Raw genomic sequence first — 21294 nt, forward strand, 5'->3', positions numbered from 1 at the left:
GATTTTTGTCTGTTTCAAATTGGAGAGTGACTACTTCCCCTTATTGAGATTACATTATTACACATTTCATGCATTTAAAGTTTACAATAAGTAGTTTTTAAGTAAATTGAAGCAGATCTGCAGACATCGCGCTATCTACTTTTAGAACATTTTAATCACCCCTAAAAGAAATCCTGAATCTGTTAGCAGTCACTCCCGACTTTTCCCCACAAACTCCCCAGCCCCTGGCAACCACTCATCGATTTGCCATCTCTATACATTTCCTTTTCTGGACACTTCATGTAAATGAAATCTGTGTGGTCTTTTGTGACCGGCTTCTTTCACTTAGCATATTTGCAGTATTCATACACATGTGACATCTGTCACTGGAAATTCATTTCTTTCTATCACCAAATAGTAGTCCAGTGTTATATATTCACCAGGTGATTGATACTGGCGTTGTTTCCACATTTTGGCTATTGTAAATAATACTGCTACAAACATTCATGTATAAGATTTGTGTGGACATAATGTTTTCATTTCTTTTGGGTATATACTTAAAAGTGGAATTGCTGGGTCATATGGTAATTCCATGTTTAACATTTTGAAGAACTGCTAAACTTTTCCAACGTAACGGCACAATTTTACATTCCTGCCAACAATGTATGAAGGTTTCAGTTTCTGCACATCTTCACCAACACTTGTTATTATGTCCTTTAAAAAAATTATAGCCAATCTAGTGTGTATGAAGTGGTATCTCACTGTGGTTTTGGTTTGCATTTCCGTGATGACTAATGATGTTGCACATCTTTTCCTGGGTTTGTTGTCAATTTTTGTATATCTTCTTTGGAGAAACATCTATTCAGATCTTTAGCCTGTTACTCAGTTGGATTGTCTGCTTATTATTGAATTGTTAAAGGGTTTGATTTGGATACTTTTTTCTTTTTTCCAGAGTCTCATTCTGTCACCCAGGCTGGAATGCAGGGGTGCCATTTCAGCTCACTGCAACCTCCTCCTCCTAGGTTCAAGCAATTCTCCAGCCTCAGCCTCCCAAGTAGGTGGGATTACAGGTGTGCACCACCGTGCCCGGCTAATTCTATTTTTAAGAAATAGAAAAATTAGCCGGGAGCAGTGTCACGTGCCTGTAATCCCAGCTACTCGTGAGGCTAGCACAGGAGAATCGCTTTAACCCAGGAGGTGAAGGTTGCAGCGAGCCAGATCATGCCACTGCACTCCAGCCTGGATGACAGAGTGGGACTCTGTCTCAAAAAAACAAACAAAACAAAAACTTAAAACTTTATTAAGGGCTTTATTTCTTTGCACGTCAATTTCTCATTATTCCAGCACCATTTATTAAAAAGATGGGAAGCAATTTTCTGCAAATAATATATATGATAAGGGATTTGCATGCAGAAGGGAAAAAAGGCAACTCTTACAACTTGAAAGTAAATATTACACTTTGGGAGGCTGAGGCGGGTGGATCACCTGAGGTCAGGAGTTTGAGACCAGCCTGACCAACATGGTGAAACCCCGTCTCTACTAAAGACAAAAAATTAGCCGGGCGTGGTGGCGCATGCCTGTAATCCCGGCTACTCAGGAGGCTGAGGTGGGAAAATCGCTTGAACCTGGAAGGCAGAGGTTCCAGTGAGCCGAAATCGCACCACTGCACTCCAGCCTGGGCAACAAAGTGAGACTCTATCTCAAAAAAATAAATTAAAAAAATTAAATATTATTATGTAATTTAGGGGTAGAAAGAATAGGAAAGACCGGGCATGGTGGCTGACGCCTATCATCCAAACACTTAGGGAGGCCGAGGTGGGAAGATTGCTTGAGCCCAGGAGTTTGAGACCGGCCTGGGAAACATAGTGAGACCCTGTCTCTACTAAAAATACAAAAAATTAGCTGGGCAGGGTGGCACGTGCCTGTAGCCCCAGCTACCCAGGAAGCTGAGATGGGAGAATCACCTGAGCCTGAGAGATGATGCAGTGAGCCAAGAGCACGCCACTGTACTCTAGCCTGGGCAACAAGAGTGAGACCCTGTTTCAAAAAAAAAAAAAAGAGAGGAAAAGTCATTGTAAATTAGTGAAAAACATTTTTTTGTTTTTGTTTTTTTCTTTTTGAGACGGAGTTTTTTTGTTGCCCAGGCTGGAGTGTAATGGCCCGATCTCTGCTCACTGCAACCTCCGCCTCCTGGGTTCACGCAATTCTTCTGCCTCAGGCTCCTGAGTAGCTGGGATTACAGGTGCCTGTCACCATGCCCAGCACATTTTTGTATTTTTAGTAGAGACAGGGTTTCACCATGTTGGCCAAGCTGGTCTCTAACTCCTGACCTCAGGTGATCTGCCCATCTCAGCCTCCCAAAGTGCCAAAGTGCTGGGATTACATGCCATTGCACCCAGCCACTTTTTTTTTTTTTTTAGTATTTTAAAGCAGTGTATTTCTTTCAACTGTATGTGTTTCAATTAGCCAAAATACAAACAACACCAAACCAGCAAAATAATAACCAGTAAGTCTTTATCATAAGATTTATTCAATGTTAAGTTATGCCACTTCTTATAAGCTCAATTATTAATAAGAACTTACTACATCTACACCTTACAAGTTGCTGAAGGTTAACATAGTGAAATCAGCCACAAATGTTAAAAATCAAGGAAAAGTTTATTTAGTCAAGTCATTCAATAAACAAACATTTAATGAGCACTTGCTGTGGGCAAGGCTGGTCATGGTTGAAGCCAAGAAAATATATCTCTTACCTTCCCAGGGCCTTTTAAATGAACCAGTATTTATAAATGTTCCAATACATTGCCTGAGAAAACAATTAACATTGCTATCATCATAACTTACAGGTTGAAATGTGAAAACCTGAGTCACTGGAAACCAACACTTGTTAATATGTCTTATTTCTTTTTTTTATTTCACTCTGTCGCCCAGGCTGGAGTGCAATGGGGTGATCTCGGCTCACTGCGTTGCAAGCTCCACCTCCCAGGTTCACGCCGTTCTCTTGCCTCAGCCTCCCAAGTAGCTGGGACTACAGGCGCCCGCTACCACGCCCGGCTAATTTTTTTGTATTTTTAGTAGAAACAGGGTTTCACCGTGTTAGCCAGTATGGTCTCTATCTCCTGACCTCGTGATCCGCCTGCGTTGGCCTCCCAAAGTGTTGGGATTACAGGTGTAAGCCACCGCTCCTGGCCAATATGTCTTTTTAAAAAATTAGTAGTAGATGGTGAATATTATTGGAAAGGTACAGATACAGAACTCCAGGCACAATTACATCGAATAAGGCGGAGGTTATAATTAAGCATGAGTAAAGAAGCAGCACATCTAAATGTTGCTGCTTGTACTTCAAATTTGCCTATAAAATTATGAAAGTGAGTCTGCTTTTACCTGAGGGAGTGAATTTGTGTGTGTGTGGGGGGGGGGTTGTTTTGTTTTGTTAGTTTGTTTATTTCTTTCGAGACAGAGTTTTGATCTGTCGCCCAGGCTGGAGTGCAGTGACCCAGTCTCAGCCCACTGCAACCTCTGTCTCCCGGGTTCAAGCAATTCTCCTACCTCAGCCTCGGGAGTAGCTGGGATTACAGGCACCCACCACCACGCCCGGCTAATTTTTTTTTTTTTTTTTTTTCCTTCCTTAGTGGAGACGGGGTTTTACTGTGTTGGGCAGGCTGGTCTCAAACTCTTGGCCTCAGGTGATGCACCCACCCTCCTTAGCCTCCCAAAGTGCTGGGATTACAGGCCTGAACCACTGCACCTGGCCAAATTTGATCGGTGTCCCTTTCTTCTCTTTTAGTGGTTGAAGCAGTGCATAGCAAACCTTTCTACTACCTTGCAGGTGTTCTAGTTTAAGCTGAAGTGGTTTCATAGTCTCTTTTTCCCCTTCTCTACCTGCAACCTGAGGATGCTGGGGTTGCTTTTCTTCCTCTTCTAAGCCAGTTAGTGGAATTTTCCTCCACATTCTTGGCCTGTGTTTTTCCCCTCTGGAGTAGAGTTCAGTCTGCTACTGGAAGATGTTTGCATTTTCCCACCTAGTAGACCCCTGGTCAAACATTAAATACAGCTTTCATGCTAGCTCTGTGTATCTTCTTGGTCAGGAAAGTATGTTCTCACTACAGAGTTAACCTTTCTGCTGAGAACTTCCCCGAGTAAGAGTGGATTTATTCAGGTATTGGGTACCTTCTGAGGATGTGGATTTCTGGCAGCACTGATTTATAACTTTTCATTTTGAAAGGCTTGAAACAGCCCATTCGGAGCCTGGAGGCCAGGGCTCTGTGCTAGAAGCTGATAACTTTTGTTATTGGACTTTGGGCGGGTAGGGAGTTTGCTTATTGTTACCGTCTTTCCTTGGTAGAGTGCACTTACACATCACTGTTTTATATCAGCTCCCCTCCCCCATTCTTGCCTAACTTCAGTCGTGGCTCTTGGTTTTTAAGTGTGTGTATGTGTTGCTAAGAGTGAAATTGAGGTAATTTTATTTTATTTATTTTATTTATTTTTCTTATTTTTTTGAGACAGAGTCTCACTCTGTCGCCCAGGCTGGAGTGCAGTGGCCGGATCTCAGCTCACTGCAAACTCCGCCTCCCGGGTTTACGCCATTCTCCTGCCTCAGCCTCCCGAGTAGCTGGGACTACAGGCGCCCGCCACCTCGCCCGGCTAGTTTTTTGTATTTTTTAGTAGAGACGGGGTTTCACCGTGTTAGCCAGGATGGTCTCGATCTCCTGACCTCGTGATCTGCCCGTCTCGGCCTCCCAAAGTGCTGGGATTACGGGCTTGAGCCACCGCGCCTGGCCCATGTTGGAGATTTTATGTATATTTAAAATGCACAAAGATAGTCTACCTTTCCTTCTATTTCATTTTTTTTTTTTTCCAGACGGAGTCTTGCTGTGACGCCCAGGCTGGAGTGCGGTGGCGCGATCTTGGCTCACTGCAAGCTCCGCCTCCCGGGTTCAGGCTATTCTCCTGCCTCAGCCTCCCGAGTAGCTGGGACTACAGGCGCCCGCCACCATGCCCGGCTAGTTTTTTGTATTTTTAGTAGAGACGGGGTTTCACCGTGTTAGCCAGGATGGTCTCGATCTCCTGACCTCGTGATCCACCCGCCTCTGACTCCCAAAGTGCTGGGATTACAGGCTTGAGCCACCGCGCCCAGCCCCTTCTATTTTTATTTTGGTTTGATGCTTTTTTTGTTTGAAATCTAAGCAAGGCTACCCCGCCCGGGCTCCCCACGCAGCGCCACTGGTCGTCTCCCTTTAGCCTATCTGCCGCCATCATGGTTATCTACCGGGACCTCCTCAGCCATGATGAGGTGTGTTCACGAGATCCGGGAGATCTCAGACTGGCTGTGTCTGGAAGTGGAGGGAGAAGATGGTCAGTAGGAGAGAGGGTAACACTGATGACTCGCTCATTGTGGAAATGCCTCTGCTGATGGCCCCGAGGGCGAGGGTGTGGAAAGCACAGTAATGGCTCGTGTTGATACTGTCAGGAACCATCACTTGCAGGAAAAGACTACAGGAAATACATCAAAGGTTAAGTAAAATCAATCAAAGGCAAACTTGAAGAACAGAGACCAGAAAGAGTAAAACTTTTGATGACGGACTGCAGAACAAATCAAGCACATCCTTAGTAATTTCAAAGATGACAGTTCTGGCCGGGTGTGGTGGCTCATGCTTATAATCCCAGCACTTTGGGAGGCCGAGGCGGGAGGATCACCTGAGTTCAGGAGTTTGAGACCAGCCTTGGCAACATAGTGAGACCCTGCCCCTACCAAAAATGCAGAAAATTACCTGGCCATGGTTGGTGCACACGTGTAATCCCAGCTACTTGGGAGGCTGAGGTGGGAGAACTGCTGAACCTGAGAGGCCAAGGCTGCAGTGAGCGGAGATCACTGCACTCCAGCTGGGTAACAGAGCAAGACTCCATCTCAAAACAAGCAAACCAAAAGCTACCAATTCTGTACTGGGGAAAGCATGAATCCAGGTGGTGCTCAACTGGACTACTGTGAGGATGGCGTGACTCCATATGTGATTTTCTTTAAGAATGGTTTAGAAATCGGAAAATGTTAACAAATTTGGCAATTACTTTGGATGTATCACCTGTCATTGTAACTGACTGTAGCTTGTCATCCACACAACAGGACTTAAGAAAATGGGACTGATGTCAACTTGAGCTCTTCATTTATTTTGACCATGCTTTGGAATGGAGGCATTGTTTTAAGAAAAACATGCCATGTAGCTTGTCTAAAAATAAAATGCATTTAAACTCAAAAAATCTAAGCAAAGAGATCATAAGGGCATTAATTTGGGGAGCAGGGACATGTGGTTAAGATGCTTTTTGATAACAGTTTGAATTTTCTACACTGATTAAAAAAAGAGAAGAACATTTTCTTTTACCCTATAGAGTAGAATATAAACTCCATACATAATAAGCAAGAGCTACAAAAAGGTTTTTGGCCGACATAAATATACATGAAATACTATAGTAATAGGATATAATTCAGTTTACTACTAATAATACAGTGATATACATGAGAAAGTCATGTAGAGCTCTAATATTCACATATATAATTAAAACCACATTTAAAATTTACATGACATTAATTCTGAATATTCCTTTTCCCACTTATATATAGTTTATGAAGCAAATTTATTCAAATAATCAGAGCCACATTTTGAGTCAGCTGAGTCCGTTTTCAGGATGTATTGCCTTCCATCTTTATTATTTGAAAGACTGTAATATTCATGTATGGTGCTGTCGCTGGACATTTTATCCAAGGCCACAAGTATTCGTATAACCCTGCCACAGTTTCCCCATCCCTTCATCCTATAATTGAAAATAATTTACGTTTATGGATGCGTTTACTACGGGCCAAATACTGTCACAAGTGTCTTACATGTATTAACTCATTTATGCAGAGAAATCTGAGAGATTGATAACATTATCTCACTTTATTCAGGGAACTAAGGTTCAGAAAGGTCAAATAACTTGCTCAAAGTCACATAACTCATGAAAGGCAGAGCCAAGATTCAAACCCAGCTGTGGAGCTCCAGAGTTCCTGCCTTTTTTTTCTTTTTTTTTTCTGGAGACTTACTCTGTCACCCAGGCTGGAGTGCAGTGGTGCGACCTCACCTTACTGCAACCTCTGCCTCCTAGGTTCAAGTGGTTCTCATGACTCAGCCTCCCAAGCAGCTGGGATTACAGGTGCCCCAGCACTATGCCTGGCTATTTTGGTTTTTTTTTTTGAGACAGAGTCTCACTCTGTCACCCAGGCCGGAGTGCAAGTTGCACAATCTCCGTTCACTTCTACCTCCGCGTCCTGGGTTCAAGCGATTCTCTTGCCTCAGCCTCCCGAGTAGCTGGGATTACAGGCGCCCGCCACTATGCTGAGCTAATTTTTTTGTATTTTTAGTAGATTTGGGGTTTCACCATGTTTGCCAACCTGGTCTCGAACTCCTGACCTCGTGATTCACCCGCCTCGGCCTCCCCAAGTGCTGGGATTACAGGCATAAGCTACCACACCTGGCCAATTTATTTATTTATTTATTTATTTATTTATTTTGTATTTTTAGTAGAGACAGGGTTTTACCCTGTTAGCCAGGCTGGTCTGGAACTCCTGACCTCAAGCTATCCACCCGCCTCAGGCTCCCAAAGTGCTGAGATTACAGGCTATGAGCCACTGCGTCCAGCCAGTTCCTGCTTTTAACCACTGTGCTACCCTGCTCTGAGAAAATACAGCACTTAAGATGGTGAGATTATTTCCCCTAGGAATAATTGTTAAATTTAACATTAAATTGATTTCCCCCCTTTATTTTAAACCAGTTCTGTTTAAGCATCTAAAATTCCCATTGATTAAGTGTGAGATAATTTGTCTTCTCTAAATAGTAATTTGTCATCCAAATTAACATAATTGAAAGAGGTTCATAATACAATTTGTACAGACTAATATATAACTGCCTCTTTTATAAGAATGTTAGAGAAAATATGGCCGGGCACGGTGGCTCACGCCTGTAATCCCAGCACTTTGGGAGGCGGAGGCGGGCGGATCACGAGGTCGAGACCATCCTGGCTAACACGGTGAAACCCCGTCTCTACTAAAAATACAAAAAAAAAAAAAAAAAAAAAATTAGCCAGGCACAGTGGCGGGCACCTGTAGTCCCAGCTACTCGGGAGGCAGAGGCAGGAGAATGGCGTGAACCCGGGAAGCGGAGCTTGCAGTGAGCCGAGCTTGCGCCTCTGCACTCCAGTCTGGATGATAAAGCGAAACTCCGTCTCAAAAAAACAGAAAAAAAAAAAAGAATGTTAGAGAAAATATAACCTTATATTTTGACATATATGGTATGTAAGCCAAATCAATTTGTGCCGATTTAATGGGATACTTGTACTATTTCTGAAACAACTGCTGGTCACTAGGCACTGTACTGGGCTGTTGACATATTACCTAGTTTTATTTTCTCTGAAACTCTATAAGGAAAGTAGCGTTGTTCTAGTTTTGTAGATGAATCAATTCAGGCTCAGAGAGTGAGAGAAACTTGTCTAGCACAATATAGAACCTGGGGCAGTGGAGTTGAGATTGAACCTTTGTGTAGCCATCGCTAAAGCTTCTGCTCTGTGGATGCCACCATGTGGCCTCACTGGGCATACAGAACTGGGTTCAGAAGCCCCTGACTTGGAGCACGTGGCCACTGGATCGCCCCTGTCGGCTGGCTCTTGCGGTCCTTCCCGCTTCCTTTCATTTCTCTGCTTTCTCGCCGAGTCTGGCAGGACTTTTGGCTGCAAACAACAGAAATTCCTGTAGCCAGTTGAAGCAGAAAGGGATGTATTAAAGGCTGTTGGTTAGGTGGTTCGCAGACGTTCTGGGAAGAACCAAGAATCAGGCTTGGATGTGATGGAGCCAGGAAAAGAGCCAAACCACACCACGGGTCTGTTCTAGCAGAAAAATCATGGTGTCTCCGCTGGCTGCTGAGTCCCCAGGAGCTGAGGGAATGAATGTCAGGACTGCGCTTCTCTTCTGCTGTGCTCCTCAGAAGGCCTGGATCACAATGGGTGACCTTACTGCCTCTGTCACTCATGCTACATCCAGGTTATACTGGGATGCTTCTGATTCCAGGTTATACTGGGAGCTTCTGGAAATAAGCTCACATGCCTGCACTCTGGCTGCAACGGAATATGGTGGTTTCACATTTTCTGCTAAACGGGGATTGAGCGAAACAGTCTACAGCGTCTGCCATACTTAATCCACCCTGGTCCCGGCCCCAGCCCCAGCCTCGGCTCTGCTACACAATGACCAGACAGTGTCTTAGTCCATTTGTGCTACTATAACAAATACCATAAATGAGATGGCTTATAGTAACAGAAATTTATTTCCCATAGTCTAGAGGCTGGGAAGTCCAAGATCCAGGCATTAGCTGATTCAGTGTCTGGTGAAGGTCTGCTTTCTGGTTTGTAGATGGTGCCTTCTTGCTGGGTCTTCATATGGTGGAAGAGGCCAGGCAGTTCTCTAGGGTCTCTTTCATAAGCAGACGAATCCCACTCAGGGAGCGCTCCTCCTTCATGACCTTAGCACTTCCCAAGGGCCCCACCTCCTAATATCGTACCTTGGAGGCCGAGGTGGGCCTCCCAAAATTTGTATGCTAAAATCCTAACCCTCAAGGGGGTTCCTCCAATTTTGGAGGAACACAAAGATTCAGACCATAACAGATGGGTATCCCATTTGTGCCTCATTCTCTAGTGCTTTGGTGGATACAAACTGAATTGATTGATTGACATTTCTGTGCTTGTCTAAGTGTAACCAAACCCCACAATTCACATGCTAGAGAAGGTTCGCCTTGGTCAATTTCTTCTCCTGTAGCTGATACGGCTAACAGTGGGACTAACATGAGGGTCCAAAGTGAAAAAACTGCTCATCCACTCAAAGGAAACCCACTCCATGGAAGTCTCTCTCTAGCATGATGGTACTTTCTGAAATCACGTTTTGTTTTAGTGGAGGAAGGCTTTATTCTGAAGTCTGGTATACTATTTGGAGTTCATAGGGTGAGGAACATAACCTTCCATTCCCACGTTTCTCTCTGAAGTTTGGGCTTTCATCTGCTGGATCCCACATGCTGAGTGCAAGGATAACAAATGTACCCAGTGAACAAAAGTTTAGCGTCTTTTTTTTATATGGAAAACATTGCATCCTTATTTTAGGGTACAAGTTTTCAGTTGCTTTTGAGAAAAGCATCACATGTAGGCCCAAGATCTGAAAATAAAGGAGACTTGAAGAAAATAATGTTGATTAGAAGAATAGTATCAGGCCAGATGTGGTGGCTCATGCTTATAATCCCAGCACTTTGGAAGGCTGAGGCGGGTGGATTGCTTGAGGTCAGGAGTTCAAGACCAGCCTGGCCAATATGGCAAAATCTTGGGCATGGTGGCACATGCCTGTAGTCCCAGCCACTGAGGAGGCTGAGGCACAACAATTATTTGAACCCAGGAGGTAGAGGTTGTAGTGAGCTGAGATCACACCACTGCACTCCAGCCTGGACAACAGAGTGAAACCTTCGAAGAAAAAAAAAATAGTATCAAAGGGAAAGAAACATGAAACTAAGATTTAGCCCACGGTCTCCATTACTGACTGAGGACTTAAGGCAAATTGAATTCATATCTCTGATTAGTTATCTAGTTCGTGTTTTGTTTCTCAATCAATAAAGGTCAAAATGAGCGAAGAAAGTGGCAGCCTTTTATTTGCAAATATGCATACACTCTCGGACGAGGTTCTCTGGTCCTCAGGTGTGTGGGGGGGGTGTGCCAGGGAAGTCGCCCCGGCGCTCTGGGGTGATGTTCTCCGGTCCACAAATGTGGGGGGCCGAAGTCACACGGGCTCCTGCTGGCGGCGGACTTTTATGCCTGGGAGCTGGAGGGGGAGGAGTTTGGGGCGTGTGTGTAGGAGTGGCTGCTTGAATTTCGGTGTCCCCGGCTTGACGTCATTCTGCGCAGGCTCAGTTGATTTGGTTCTTTTCCCGGGCGTGGGAATTTTTTCTGGGCGCGGGAAAATCTGTGATGAAGAACCCGGAAACAACAGGAACTGCTCCATCTTGTTCACCTTCCTCCATCTTGTCCCTTTTCCCTCACCCAAACAGTTCGTACAATTGAAAAATACAAAGGTTAAGACCCTAAGAGTTACTATAAGAAATGTACAGACTCTGGATGCAGCGTCTGATTCAAACTATTACAATGTTAACCTCTGAGCATTTCTGGAAACCATGATCCTACTGGGTGGGGCCATTCCCCATGGCTCTTGCTGCCAGTGTGGGTTTCTGTCTTTCTTAGTTTGGTAATCACATGGGTAGTTTACGTCATCAGGTGGATAAGCAGGTCAAAGTTGAAGGGGGAAAAACCAAATCTGTTTATTTAACACCATTGTTCACTATGACTAGGGTTTAGAGCTTACACAGTATTAGAAATAGAGTCATGAAGGATTTTAGTTGGCATTTTTCTGGTAATCTTGAAGTCTTGATTTTGCCAGAGGCTTGCAATTTATGTATTAATTTTCCTTCAAGGTTCATTTAGCAGCAAGCGGAGGAACATTTGCATTTTAATTGGGTCATTCTCCAACCTCTCCCCTACTCCTAGCATACTCTCTCTACTGCTAAAAGCTAGAGCCAGATGTCACTCCCTGCTTCTGGGTGACAGGAATGTCAGTGTCTGTAACTCTTCAGTGGCTACCAACCCAACCTCAGTGTGCCCCAATGAACTTCTCCAGTGCCACGTGATCCCAGAATTAAACAGCTAATGAAATTCTTTGCTCAAGTGGCACATGCCTACATGACTCCAAAACATTAAAACTTGGAGGTTTTTCCAAAATTAAAATGACTAAGTAAAATAAAGTTTATTGCATTGTCATTCCAGTAAGTCATACTCAAGGTTCTGATCCTGGCTGGGCGCAGTGGCTCACGCCCGTAATCCCAGTACTTTGGGGGGCTTAGGCTGGTAGATCACAATGTCAGGAGTTCAAGACCAGCCTGGCCAAGACGGTAAAACTCCGTCTCTACTAAAAATGCAAAAATTAGCCGGGCATGGTGGTGGACACCTTAATCCCAGCTACTCGGGAGGCTGAGGCAGAGAATTGTTTGAACCCAAGAGGCGGAGGTTTGCAGTGAGCCAAGATTGCTGAGATTGCGCCGCTGCACTCTAGCCTGGGTGACAGAGTGAGACTCCATCTCACAAAGAAAAAAAAAAAAAAAGATTCTGATCCTAACACAGGGATCTCATTTTGAAAAGGAGAAGTTTAGGAGTAGATGGAACATGTCTCAGAGGACAACTTTGAAACTTTCGGAGGACAAATGTCAATGTGGGAAAGGGTACCCCAATGAAATCTGGTGCCAGTGCTAACGCCATTTTCTTAGATGATGAAATGGAGACAATAATTCAATGACAAAGGTGGTTTTTGTTCCAGGTGGTGGTCTATTGAAATTGAGGCTATGCCGTGTACAGGACCACTTCTTAACACAAAATTGACATAGAAAGCTGGTGAAGCAAACCTAAATTCAGGCTTAGCAGCCTCAGTAATTCTGACATGTGCACGTACAGGAGTGGAGGTAGCATGAAATATTTACAGTGAGTCTGGCAGGGATTAGTGTGTACAGAGGTTAAGTTCAGCAAAATGTAGGGGGTGGGGAAAGCCTGAAGTGGTGAAAATGTACCTAGTTGTCCCTGTGAGAGAGGCAAAGTTTTAGAGTTGAATTCCTATTTTTAGAAGCTGTGAGGGGTCTTCATTGGATACCGTTACTTTCTAAACAACAGGGTATGTTGGGTGTTGCCAGAACTCTGCAGTGCTGCAAAGGAATACTGGACCAGACGCCACCTACCTTCCCGATGCCTACATTCCAATTGGAGAAGCATCCGTCACTTGAAATCCCCACGTTATTAGATTGCCACTGTGACATCCAGGCAAAAAAATGATGAACCTGTGGCATCTACACTTGGCCGTTCCTATCAGATTCAGCCTTGTGGCCCCCAGATTCTGCTGATTCCCCAGTTAACCAGTTATAGACCTTCTGTGCTAGGGGGTGTTCTCCAGAGACGGCAAACCCTGAGGCCAGGAGTCTCCTCTATTCCTTGCTACTTGTCCTCTGGGCTCTTGACCAAAAGAACTATCTTTGTCTTGCATCTGGACATTTCAGCCTAGAAGCAGGTAAACTCTCCAGGAAAACCCTGCTGTGTCCCCAGGAGAAGGGCATTTCTGGGTTTGGCAGAAAACACCCTGAAGGCTAGCAAGCTTACCATTTGCTCTATATACAGGCCAGAGAGTTTCAAAGACCCAGGGCCCAGGATGTGAGAGAAGGGAATTCTGATTTGTGTGTGTGTGTGAATTTTTTTTCAAACACTCACTCTTCGTAGAGACAAATACTCCTCTTTTCAGGTCTGTTTTTGTAAAACAGATGAAAGGACCAGTAGTATGCAAACAGGTTAATACCCACTTGGCCTTTCTATCTGAGCCCAGTCCTGATTTCATTCTGTCCATGGGGAAAGCTTCCTTTTTACAGTGCACCTTCAGAGCGGAGCTTTGTTCTGAAATCCTTTATTTGGAGCCTTTTGTTTTTAAGAATTTATTGGAGATTGGCTTGGCAGGGACTCCAAGTGTCAGCTTGTATGTGTGTTGGGGGGACGGTGGGAGAGAGATTGTTGGGTAGGGGCCCCACATGTGTTCCTGATGATTGTAGGTGCTCATGAAGTCTAGAGACTGAATCTGTGGGAGGTAAACAACTGTGTTTTGTTTTGTTTTGTTTTTAATGCTGGAATTTATTTTTCCATCTTGTTTTTTCTCCCAGACATTTTCTAGCTGCAGAACACTGTGTTTACAAAACAAAAAGCCTCCATCATTAGCCCATCCTGGAGTAAGGCATTGGTGTCTGTGTTGGTGGCTTTGGTTGTCCTGCCCGGAGCAGGTTCATGTCCCTCGGTGTCATTCAGAGACAGTTGGCTGTATCCAAGGGTTGGCTTCCCTACTTCAGTTGTATTTGCATAGGGCAGGCTCAGCTACTCCGGGGGAGGGTACCCATGCGTGCCCACAGTCAGGTATAGAGGCCTGGTTCTACTCCCACTGGGTCCCCGATTGCCCTTGAGCAAGGGTTGAATGACAATGCCTGTTCATCTTTTTGTTGCTTCATACCTGGAGCGCTGGCTGTCCCAGCCCAGCAAGTGAGGCCGGGTGAGCTAGGTGTGGTGTTCTTGTGCCTTCTGGTACCTTCTGATGTCCTAATTCAGGTGCATCTATTTTTAGATTAGTCTTGCCCTGGCTCGAGTGTCACTTCTGCAAGACTGTGACCTTGCACGTGTTCAGCTGTTTTCTTCATGGATCCCTGGGTGTTCCTTGATTCTAACTCTTTGGAGGCCTTGTGCTCTGCATAGAGCCAGTGCAAAAACCCCTTGCTTAGCTGTTCCTGAGCAAGGGCATCTCGTCTAGCTAGAGATAAAAATTAGTGTCCAGATGCCTGGGGAAGGGAGGGGGCTTACAGGCTCGACGGGACAGTTCACTTGAGTGAGTGTGAGCCTCTTACCAGCATCCATCTGGTTTTAGTGAGAGCCCTGTGCTAACTGTCATCATGACAAGCCCAGTTTGTGTGAAACTGTTTGTAAACTCCATAAAACCATGTGCAAATGTGGGGAACTTAGGCTGGCATGAGTGGAAGGAGGCCAATGAGGGATAGGCACTAACTCTTAAACAAGGGCGAGGATGCAGTATCTTGCCACACAAGATGGAGGAAACCAGATGGAGCTGGCAAGGAAAATGGCGTCAGCCAGTTGAAGGGTTTAGTGGCCATGGTCAGGAGTTTGCACTGGATCCAGAAAACCCTTGGGAGCCACAGGATTGGGACGATTATTGCATCTGACACTTGTCAGGTAGAGAATATTGTAAACTTATGACCAAGGAGAGTTAAGAAGGAAATAAAAAGTGAGATCTGGATGGGCACAGAGGCTCACGTCTATAATCTCAGCACTTTGGGAGGCCAAGGTGGGAGGATTGCTTGAGGCCAGCCTGGGCAATAGGGCAAAACCCTGTCGCTACAAAAGATACAAAACTTATCCTGGCATGGGTGCCTGCAGTCCCAGCTACTGAGGAGGCTGAGGCAGGAGCAGCACTTGAACCCAGGAGGTTGAGGCTGCAGTGAGCCATGTTCATACCACTGCACTCCAGCTTGTGTGACAGAATGAGACCCTTTCTCAAAAATAAACATTAAATATCCCTTTCCATTGAAGGATGTATAGAAATAAAGAAATTCTGGAAGGATTTCCCAAGAGCTCAGAGTAGAGGTGCCTTTGAGACTTGTATTAGTCTGTTCTCACACTGCTCTAAAGACACACCTGAAACTGAGTCATTTATAAAGAAAAGAGGTTTAATTGGCCCACAGTTCCGCAGGCTGTACAGACTTCTGCTTTTTTTTTTTTTTTTTTAATTTATTTTTACTTCTTTTTTTATTTTTTTGAGATGGAGTCTTGCTGTGTTGCCCAGGCTGGAGTACAATGGCGGGATCTCGGCTCACTGCAAGCTCCGCCTCCCGGGTTCAAGCAGTTCTGTCTCAGCCTCCCGAGTAGATGGGACTACGGGCGTGTGCCCCCACACCCAGCTAATTTTGTATTTTTAGTAGAGATGGAGTTTTACCATGTTGGCCAGGCTGGCCTCAAACTCGTGACCTCAGGTAAGCCACCGTGCCTGGCCAGGCTTCTGCTTCTGGGGAGGCCTCAGGAAACTTACAGTCATGGCAGAAGGTGGAGGGGAAGCAGGCATATCTTAAATGGCCGGAACAGGAGCCAGAAAGCAAAGGGAGAGGTGCCTCACTCTTTTAAACAACCAGATTTCATGAGAACTCACTATCATGAGAACAGCAAGGGGGAGATTCACCCCCATGATCCTGTCACCTCCCACCAGGTCCCTCCTCCAACACCAGGGATTAAAATGTACATAAGATTTGGGTGGGGACACAAATCCAAACCATATCAAGACTGAAGAGGAGTCCCTTGGGGACAGGAAAGGCATTGAGCTGGGTGAAAGGTCACTGGCATGTTCCATTGGAGATGTCAGTTCCTTTCATATGACACAGAACCAGCTAGGGTGAACCAGAGTTCCTGGGATTGAAAAGTGAAGACAGAGAAAGAACCATCTGGAAATCATTCATGGGCATCATTTTGGGCATTTCAGAATTCTCCCTTGAGGTTTATTATAGTCAGCAAATGGAAAGGACAGAAAAAGACGCCTGGGGTTCTGACTGTCTCAGGGATAACCTTTCTTTTTAAATAGTATGGCTAATCATGCTAGTTTAAGCTTCTCTTTTGAATTTTAGGGTAGCCTTAATCATTACAATTCTTTTATCTTCCATTAGACTTGGCCCATCCCTAGCCAGGAAAGAATTTGGAAAATAAAAGCAATGAAGCTCGTAGCACTCCAGAGGAGGAAAGTTCAGTTCCCTTCTGAGTGGAAGCCCAATATCTCGTTGATGGCACTGGAACTTAGCCAGCAAGATGACCAGGAGGCTTTCCGTGCTACTCCAAGAGTGGGTGTTTTGTGTAGCTTTTCCAGGGGAATCCTGGGTGGCATGTGGTTCCTGGCTTCCTCCTCTTGTCAAGTAACTAGTGGCCTGATTGGAGCTGGCAGCCCCTTTGGGAACCGCTGAATGCTGACTTCTGAGTCTTTTAACACGGCTGTGCACTGAGCTCTCTGTTTTCATTTCCCACTTTCCCCTTTGTCACTTTCAATTAAACCAGGACAAGCTGTGTATAATTTGGTTAGTGATGTAAATAAGCCAAAACAGCAGAAAGATTGAAATGTGAAGAAACTATGGTGGAGGAGTGAGTAGATCTTACTGGAGAGTCACTGTAACCACAGCTTGACAGATGCCCACTGTGTGGCTGGCACTGAGATGATCTAAAGCACTGTCTCTCGATTTTCGCAAAACCTCTGCAGCTATATTGTATATTTTCATGTGAGGAAACTGAGGCATAGAAACATTTAGTTATTATTCATATGGCTAGTGAGCAGGAATGCTCAGTTTAGCCCCATAGTTGTTTAACTGAAGCTGATTGTCTTGTCTTTGTTTTTTTTTTCTTTTTGAGACGGAGTATCGCCCAGGCTGGACTGCAGTGGTGTAATCTTGGCTCACTGCAACCTCTGCCTCCCAGGTTTGAGCGATTCTCCTGCCTCAGCCTCCCTAGTAGCTGGGATTACAGGCACACACCACCATGCCCAGCTAATTTTTGTATTTTTAGTAGAGATAGGGTTTCACCATGTTGGCCAGGCTGGTCTTGAACTCCTGACCACAGGTGATCTGCCCCCCTTGGCCTCCCAAAGTGCTGGGATTCAGGCATAAGCCACGGCGCCCGACCATCTTTCTCTTTTTTAAGACTTAATATTTTTTAGGGCAGTTTTAAGTTCACAGCAAAATAGATTAAAAAAAAAAAAAAAGGCCAGGCACGGTGGCTCACACCTGTAATCCGGGCTATAGGGGAAACTGAGACAGGAAAATCACTTGCGGGCGGTTGAGACCAGCCTGGGAAATATAGTAAAACCTGTCTCTAAAAAACAATTTTTTTTTAACAAACCAGGCGTGGTGGTGTGTGTAATGACACACCAAATGTATAATGACATGTATCCATCATTATCATACAGAGTAGTTTCACTGCCCTAAAAATCCTCTGTGCCCATTTTTCCATTTTTCCTCCGGCACTTGGCACCCATGGATCTTTTTACTGTCTCCGTAATTTTGCCTTTTCCAGAATGTCACGTAGTTGGAATCATACCACAGATAGCCCCTTCAGATTTGGCTGCTTTCACTTAGTAACAAGTCTTTAAGTTTCCTTCATGTCTTTATTCCTTGGTAGCTCATTTCTTTTCAGCACCATGTAATACTCCATTGTCTGCATGTGCCACAGTGTATTTATCTAGTCACCTCCTCAAGGACATCTCGGTCATTTCCAAGTTTTGGCAGTTCTGAATGAAGCCGCTGTAAACATCCATGTGCTCACTGTCTTTTCACAAAACATTCTGTCCCCCTCAAGAGGTTTCATGGAAGACTCGCTTAGATCCTCTCTGACAAATGGGACATAGTCAAAGCCTGGTGCCAGAGAAGAAAGAACATAGGATTTGTTATCAGGCAGGCCTGACTAGGTTGGGAGTTTGAATCCCAACTCTTCTCCATCTGTGATTTAAAATTCTCAATATTCTCTGCCATTAACGTACAGTGCTCTATGAAGCATTTAGCCTTCTGTAGGCACAACGAAATTCATGTGTGAACTATGTTCAAATGGTTGTATAGCTAAAGAAAATTTTGAAGCTCTTGAGGCCCGGTGCAGTAGCTCACGCCTGTAATCCCAGCACTTTGGGAGGCCAAGGCAGGTGGATCACTTGAGCTCAGGAGTTTGAGACCAGCCTGGGCAGCATAGTGAAACCCTGTCTCTTCTAAAAGTACAAAAAAAAAAAAAAAAAAAGTTAGCTAGGTGTGCTGGCCCACCCCTGCGGTCCCAGGTACTCAGGAGGCTGAGGCAGGAGGATCGTTTGAGCTCATGGGGCAGAAGTTGCAGTGAACCGAGATTGTGCCACTGCACTCCCACCTGGGTGACAGAGTGAGACCCCCCATCTCAAAAAAAAAATTTTTTTTGAAGCTCTTGAGCCCAGTATCTTTTCTTACAGAGTCAGATATTCTTGCTACTTAGATTATGTAGGCTTTTTGCAAACTTTTTCTCGTAGGTTGTAAAAAATTTAAGCTTTAGTTGGTCAGTGCTGGGAGGATTACACTTTCTTAGTTAAATACAAACCAGAGAGACTTTGCCCTAGTGCCCGCCCTCCTCTGAGGTACTAGAAGTACTAGAAGTTCCACACTTTGGCTTCTGTTCTTACTGCCAGAATTTGCATTGTTACAGGCCAGCCAGGCGCATTCTTGTGTCTTTTGTTTTTGAGCTGTTGTAGATAGAGTTTAAGACCTGGAAGTCACCATTGCCTGATTCCCATGGGAAATCTCCTCCAATTATTTAGAGAAAATTCTTCTTGTGGGAAAAAAGGGGGAAACAAATAACTGATTGTTTGGAGGGTCATAGAAAGAAATTTCCATATATGACCCAACTTCCTTGCCAATGTTTCGGAAAGCTGTGGTTTTGTGAGTCAAGTTCCTACTACCACAGAACGGACGTGATTCCAAGAGAGGGTTCTTCATGGTAAAGATGAGAAATACCTTGAAAGTACAGCTCTGAGCCCACACATGTCATTGAGCATAATGTGGTTTTTGATAGATTTCTTCCTCCACAGGCTTTGCTCTTACTCCTCCCCACTTGAATGAAATACTTACATATATATATGTGTGTATAATATATATATATGTATTTTTAATCATAATGGAGACTTAGTAAGCTTAAGGGGCCTGGTTTTTGTTTTTGTTTTGTTTTTAAGGGGAATTATTTTGAGATCTGGAAATTACACCCTGAATGCAGTACATTTTTAAAACTGAGCATCACTGGGAACTAAACATTGCTACTGTTAAGCTTACAGAAGAGCAGAGGGAGATGAGGAAGGAAGGGGTTGACTAGCCACGGAAACTACTCTGAAAGACACACCTTTCCAGTTCAAAGAAGCTTTACTAGCTTTTTTTTCCCCTTTTTCTTTTTTTTTTTTTTTTTTTTTTGGTTGAGATGGGGTCTTGCTCTGTCTACCAGGCTGGAGGGCAGTGGCTTGATCTGGGCTTGCTGCAACCTATGCCTCCTGGGCTCAAGCAACTCTCCTGCCTCAGCCTCCTGAGTAGCTGGGACCACAGGCATGCACCTCCAGGCCCAGCTGATTTTTGTATTTTCAGTAGAGATGCGATTTCACCATGTTGGCCATGCTGGTCTTGAACTCCTGACCTCTAGTGATCCACCCACCTTGGCTTCCCAAAGTGTTGGGATTACAGGTGTGAGCCACCACGCCCAGCTCTTCACTAGCCCTTCTAAAATGTGCTTGCAGGCCGGGCGTGGTGGCTGATGCCTGTAATCCCAGCACTTCAGGAGGCCGAGGCGGGTGGATCACCTGAGGTCAGGAGTTCAAGACCAGCCTGGCCAACATGGTGAAACCCCGTCTCTACTAAAAATACAAGAAATTAGCCAGGCTTGGTGGTGGGCACCTGTAATCCCAGCTACTCAGGAGGCTGAGGCAGGAGAGTTGCTTGAACCCAGGAGGCAGAGGTTGCAGTGAGCTGAGATTACACCGTTGTACTCCAGCCTGGGCAACAACAGTGAAACTCCGTCTCAAAAATAAATAAATAAAAATAAAAATAAAATGCACTTGCAGATGAGTCACAGTTGCATGGGGTATTTGTCGAATGTACACTCTGTACAGGTGCCTGGAGAAGCACAACATCAGTGACTGCCCTTGACCGCTTCAAGCTTATTCCCCTGTTGAATGAGAAGAACACCAGATTCCTGTCTCCTTCTGACCCACCTGGGGTGCACCTCCACACTCTTGGCGTTAAGATGCACCACACTCAGAGGAGTCATTAGGGAGGAAACAGCCACATCACTTGAGTTTCTGAAAACCAAATGAATGGCAATGCTTTCACTGACAATGACATTTCAGTGCAGTAAAGTACAAAGAGTTGGAGCTTCCAAGCTCTCCCCACAGTTCCAAGCTCTCCCCAGAGTCTTAGTGGAATTGCGATGGGCCTTTGGTCAGCTGGTCCAGTTCATATGCTCCAAGTAGCACGGGCAGCAGTCTGAACCCAAACCCACCTGGCTTGCAGTCTTTCCCAGAATGCCTGTTCCACAAGCCTGCCATTCAGCTTGTTCTCCCCACTGTGCGGTGCCAGTTAGTTGGGCTGAGGTGGAATGCAGTTGTCTCCAGATACGGCTACTGTGAGGAGTAGCCCGCTTTCCTTTTGTCCACGATGGGGAGAAGCTTGGAACTTGGGCCAATGTCATAAAGCGAGAAACCAGCTTTGAGGCTTTCCTGAAGACCCACTTCCTCTGAAAAATCGCTCCTGATTCCCCCAGCCCATGGTGATAGGTCCCTGTGGAAACTCTGGAGTCCTCACTGCCTTTATCCATCGCTTCATGTTTGGTGTGTGTTGCCTTGTAGTGGTGGGAATCTTTTCTTTTGGATACTCTTCATCTTCCCAGCAAGTTTATGTAGCGCATGTGCTTAGAGGAGACCCTTGTTAATTATTTGTCTGATTCTGGTCTTGAGAGATAGCCGATCTCATGGACACCAGCAGGATCACACCCTGAAGCTTTAGAGAAATATCTTTAGGGATTCTTAGGAAAATTGATTTCTTAGAGTGCCCAGAGCCTTGAGAGGCATTAGACAGAATTCTTGAGCTGAAATTGGCTGGTGAT

At 45.0% G+C, this 21294-nt stretch overlaps 1 protein-coding gene and 1 pseudogene across 10 annotated transcripts in view; both read left to right on the forward strand.

Annotated features, from left to right (window-relative positions):
• PDZD2 (PDZ domain containing 2) overlaps positions 1-21294 on the forward strand; it is a 480351-nt gene that overhangs the window by 268743 nt on the left and 190314 nt on the right. The window lies entirely within an intron of this gene.
• LOC141406980 (translationally-controlled tumor protein-like) lies at positions 5125-6174 on the forward strand (annotated as a pseudogene).

Source organism: Macaca fascicularis, chromosome 6, assembly GCF_037993035.2.
Source record: "Macaca fascicularis isolate 582-1 chromosome 6, T2T-MFA8v1.1".
NCBI lineage: Eukaryota > Metazoa > Chordata > Mammalia > Primates > Cercopithecidae > Macaca > Macaca fascicularis.